The following is a 5918-nucleotide window of genomic DNA, read 5'->3' as shown; positions in this document are numbered from 1 at the left end:
GTGAGGCTGAGGCGAGGGGACTCGGGCCTGCTAGGAGGGAAGCGGGTTAAGTGAAAGGGCTGATCGCCTGGGCGACACGGGCCCCGCTGCGGGACCCGCCTGCGCCTGGGACCGCTCCTCCAAACGTCTCGGGCTTCGAACTTCGCACTTGCTGTTCCCTGGCCTAAGCCGTCCCGTAGTGAACCTGAGTTCTTCATTTAAAAAGCCACTTAGACAGTGGGCAGTTTCCAGCTAAAACAATATTGTATTTGTTTTCTTACGATAGCCTGCTTGAGCCAATGTGACTGGCTGTAGGAGGAAATAAATCACATCTGTCAAAAGAGCCTCCAGTGGAAGGATAGGAGAAACCTCGAATTTGGTGGGTGCTGACCAAGGCACCACGCCAGGTGTTAACTTTGCTTTAGGGGGTGACCTGGCTGGCTGCTGCAGTTGCGGTTAACAGCCACCGTATGGATGAGACTCCAGATCCACCTGCTCCTGCGTTCCTCAAAACAGGAAGATGGAGAACTACAGCGAGCTACTTCCCGGAGGGGCCGATGGCAAGCCCTCCCTTCAAAGAAACTGGGGAAGTTGCCCGATTTTGATCGTTTCCATCCAAACACCCACCAGACAATATATACATACACATTTCTAAATTAACAGCATTGGCAAAAACTGGAAATACTTGTATTTAAGGTTGATGACAGTATGAAAACAAGAAATCGGTCCAGGCGCGGTGGGTCACGCCTGTAACCCCAGCACTGATCACAAGGTCAGGTGTTCGAGACTATCCTGGCTAACATGGTGAAAACCCCTTCTCTACAAAAATTAGCTAGGCGTTGTGGCGCGTGCCTGTAATCCCAGCTATTTGGGAGGCTGAGGCAGGAGAATAGCTTAAGCCCGGGAGGTGGAGGTTGCCGTGAGCAGAAATGGCACCACTGCACTCCAGCCTGGGCGACAGAGTAAGACTCTGTCCCCGGCCCCCCCACCCAAAAAAAGAAAAAAAAAAAAAAGGAATCTTCTATGTTGTTGAGAGGGATGTTAATTAGTACCTTTATGGGGCAGTAATTTTAACACTAAAATTTTTCGATGATTGTGCAATATTACTTCTGGGAACTTATCCTACAGAAATACTATAAACAGTAATATGGACAAAAATCTTTACCATATAAATTGGGTAAATGTCTTTTGGAAAACAAATCATGGCCTGGCCACACAATGGTATGAAAAGATGCCCGTGTAAAGTGAAAAAAAGCATCTTGTCGAACAATCTGCATAGTATGACACCTTTATTGTGATAAATGATTCTGTGACGGTATGTCTGGAAGCACATAACTAAACTATTAACAGCAGTTACCTCTGGGAAACAGGGCAGGGATTTCAGGTTTTATTTTGGCCATAGACACATTATTTTGATTCTAAATCCATCATTTATTTACTAACTTAGCATTACTATTGAGTACCAAATATTTGCCAGGAAATTGTTCTGGGAATACAGTAATAATTCAGTTTAAAAAAATAAAATCTTTGGAGCTTACATTCAAGTGGGAAAAAACATGCAAATATAAACAACAAAGGTAAACCATATAGTATGTTTAAAAGTACTAAAGAGAGCTGGGAGTACAAAATACAGCAGGGAGATGAGACAGGAATGCCCCAGTAGCTGCAGCTCTAGATAAGCCTCAGTGAGAATGACACTTCAGGATAGAAATGAAGAGGCTGAAGAGCCTGAATGAAGAACATTTGGGTATGGCAAATAGTAAGTGCAAAGGCACTAAGGCCTGACCTGTTTTGGAGGCAGGGAGGACGGTAGGAGCGGGGTGAACACAGAGGTGATGGGGTCAGAGAAAGGGGGAAAGGGGTGCTTCATGTTTTGCCCAGCGTTGAAGGCTATTGTGGACTTCTGAGTGCCATAGTCGTCTATTGGAGAGTTCTGAGGGTTGGTGTGATCTGACTTGGATCTCAAGAAGAACATTCTGGATTCAATGTTGAAAACAAATGGAAAAAAGGAGAGCAGGGGCAGAAGCAGCAAGCTCAGGAGAAACAGCGATTAAGTAAACAATGGGTTTACTTGTTCAGTTTTGAGACTTCTTTATGTAATCTAGATGCAAGTCATTTATCAGAAATGTTTTGCAAATATTTTCTGCCACTCTACAGCTTGTCTTTTTGTTCTCCTTATGGTACCTTTCAAAGAGAAGTTCTCAATTTTGATAAAGCACAATTTATCGATTTTTCCTTCATGGATTGTGCTTTTGGTGTTGGATTTAAGAAATCTTTTCCTAACCCAAGGCTGAACATGCTTTCCTTGTTGTCTTCTAGAAATTATACAGTTTTGGGGAACTATAATCCATTTTGACTTTAATCTTTGCCAGTGTTAAGATATGGATCAATTTGTTTTTAATTTTGCATCTGATGCCCAATTATTCCAGCATCATTTTTTCAAGACCTTTGCACCTCTGTCAAAAATCAGTTGTCCACATACATGTTGGGTTATTTCTGGACTCTATTCTATTCCATTAGACCAATGCACAGCCAGCAGAAGGGACTGATCCCAAAAACATATGAGTGAATGAATGGGAGTACTGGGTATGAAGCTTCTCATCTTTAGGTGTATCCTAAAGAAGAGTTACTGAACAAACACAGAGAAGCAGAAAAACTCCGGCACTGTTACATATGTAAAGAAAAGTTTCAAAATGATAACTAAACAATGTAAAATGAGGCAAAAAGGGGCCTCTATGTAGTGTTTACGTATGGGTGGTCTTAGAGAAGTGTGTGACTAAGTAGAACTAGACTGCAGAAGGCTGAAAGAGTAATGGCAGGGGGACCTACATACACCAAACAGTCACTAAGGAAGTGGCTAGGCCATCTCTCCTGGGTGAACCTTTCTCTGTGTTCCCCATGGCATTTTATTCATACCTCTGTAATACAATCTTTTGCTCATGTTTCTGTTCCATTCTGAGTTCCTTGAAGGGAGACATCATACCTCATTCAACTATAGTACTAAGTACAGTGCTAGAAACAAAACACACACCAAAATAAAAGCATTGAGGAGGAGGGGAACATGACCTTCTCAGCCCCTTGATACGTTAGTTCTCCTTATCACTATATGTTTGCAACAAGAGTAGCTATGAACTGTGGAGTGGAAGGGGGAAATTAATGGCCAGTTTCTGAACTTCACCATGCAATTTCCTTTGCTGAAAAATTTCAACTTCACAGATTAAAGATGTCTATGGTTCAAACAGCATTTCCTCTATCACTCCTGCACTTAAAGTAAATAAAAATGCACTTGTTTGGGGGAAAACAATCATGGAAAAAATTCCGAACCTATAAACAAAGAAAAATTAGAAATAGTCTGAAGCAAAAGGATCTCCTCAGGGCACTCAGAAGGAAAAAAACATCATGCAAGTCTTTCCTTTTTATCTGGGACATATGGTCAAGTATGTACAATGGATTTGATTGCTTTTAGTCTAAGTATTCAGCTAAAAGACAACCTTAGTGAAACTGACTTTCTGATGTCGTAGCAGACATGCAGAAGTGGGCAGTGGCTTGCTATTGCACAGAATGTGGGGCCTTACTCTTCCCAGTGAGGATGGTCTACAAATCAAGTTAGGGAGACAGAAGGGGAGGGATGTGTCCTCTGCAACTATGCATTTAAATTTATACATAAAAGGGAGTCACCACAGTCACATTTAACTGGAGTTATTTTTCCTTCCTATTATATTAAAACATCTGGATTATCTATGCTGGCTAATAATGCATATTTCTGCAATCTTAAAGCAATTTGCAATAACACAGAAACAAACAAAAAAACTAGACTACAACTAACATTCACTTTATTCAGTTTTGTCCTCTCAACTTAGAAGGCAACAAATGACCACATAAAAAAGGGAGCATTTCAGAATATATATACATAAAATTGGTCTGGGTACCCTAAGGTGTTTGCTTTGATAGAAAATTGACACCCCAAACTAAGCGTTCTACTTAGCTTCTACGATAGTTATTCCTAGACCTTAGATTAGTCATTACATTTTTATTTAAGGTACTATGTTACTTTCATGACTACAAAATGAGGCACTCGTACAAAACAGGAATGAAAACATACATATACTGTCTTATCTTTATGTCGTATTAATGCCAAAGATATTGTCAGGGATTATTTTAAAGAAGCCCTTACTCATGATGGCTATTTTTTAAAATGGCACAGGACAGTAACAGGCTGAAAAGAAAACACCTGGTTGAGGGAACAAATTAAGTAAATACAAGACAGCTTAACCAAGGAAGTCAGCGAATCTCCACAAATGAGGCTTTTAATAATACTTTAGTGGTAAGACATTTTAGCTGTTTTTTTTTTTTTTTGATGGCTGAATAACATCCTAAAGGAGTATTTTAAATATAATCTTTTAATTTTACAATGTAGAAAACTTCTCACAGTAAGTAGAGAGCTTAGAGTACTCAACCCTGAAAATGAAAATAAGTAGCTAGCTTGGAAAGTTTTAAAAAGTGCCAGTGTTCTTATGGCACTACATTCTCCTGCACATGTGCATGTGTTCACGCACATTCGCAAACACAATACAATGTAGAAATGTCCAGTGTTTCTGTTTTGTTTTAAAAAGTCATCAATCCAACCTAAATTCAAGAATTACACTTTAATAGTGGCATTTTGCCAATACAGAAATGACACATCTTGGATCAAATCATTTGAAGGAAAGTTATTCTCTATTACTTGAATAAGGGAAAGAAAATACACAAGACAAGAATCCACAATAATAAGTTACATTAAATGTTGAAATAAAAATTACTTTTTGGTTACATCTGGAATTGAGATGGCCCATCTTCATTGTTTCTCCAGAGTACTAAGAGGGGGGAAAAAATCACCTAAAAACATGGGAAGTTTTTTAAGGCTAGCTATACACAAATGTCACGTTGGCATTTTCCTTCAGTTTTCATCTCAACTATTAGTACTAAATAGTTTAAAAATCAAACATAATTTACTAATAATGAACAACTGCACACTTCATACTATGACCGTTTGATAACTGGTCATGTAAAACTAACCCCAAATGCTGATTTGTCTTCTATATATAAATAGTAAAAATAAAACAAAAAGGTCTTCTTTCCTAATTAGCCTTCTTGAAGGTTGTTTTAACCCAATATAAAATTAAACAAAATTATAGTATAATTAAAAAAAAATTTATGTGAAGAAGGGCAGCAATACTAACATTTTCTGAACTATGGGTTTTCAATATTTAAAAGGCTCTTGGTTAATACTAATAATAAAACCTGGATGCTACCCAAGCAAATATTATGCTGGAAAATGCTTTCCCTATGAAAATACTTATCTCATTGAAAACAACAGGATAAAGTACAATTGAAAAACTAGGGGAGAATTCTTAAGTAAGACAATATAAATTACCTGCCAGTAAAATGGAGGGCAATTTTTTGGCCATTCATATTGTTTGTTTACAAAACATTTGGTAAGATTCATTTAAAATTCTGTAGGATTAAGAATTTTTAACCTTTTGAAGTATCTGCCTAGGATCTCTTGCTGTTAAAACAGATACGTTCCAATGACTTTATACCAAGATCCACAAATTCTCTGAAAAATTAAAAAACAAAACAAAAAAACCCCAAAATTAATATAATCAAGTTGGCCAGGCATGGTGGCTCACACCTGTAATCCCAGCACTTTGGGAGCCCAAGGAGTGCGGATCACTTGCAGTCAGGAGTTCCGAGACCAGCCTGGCCAACATGGTGAAACCCTATCTCTACTAAAATAACTAAAATTAGCCAGGCGTGGTGGCGCACACCTATAGTACCAGCTACTTGGGAGGCTGAGGCAGGAGAATTGCTTGAACCCGGGAGGCAGAGGGTGCAGTGAGCCAGGATCATGCCACTGCACTCCAGCCTGGGAACAGTGTAAGACTCTGTCTCGGGGTGGG

Source organism: Hylobates moloch, unplaced genomic scaffold (genome assembly GCF_009828535.3).
Source record: "Hylobates moloch isolate HMO894 unplaced genomic scaffold, HMol_V3 SCAFFOLD_17, whole genome shotgun sequence".
Lineage (NCBI taxonomy): Eukaryota > Metazoa > Chordata > Mammalia > Primates > Hylobatidae > Hylobates > Hylobates moloch.
Note: the sequence above shows the minus strand (reverse complement) of the source record.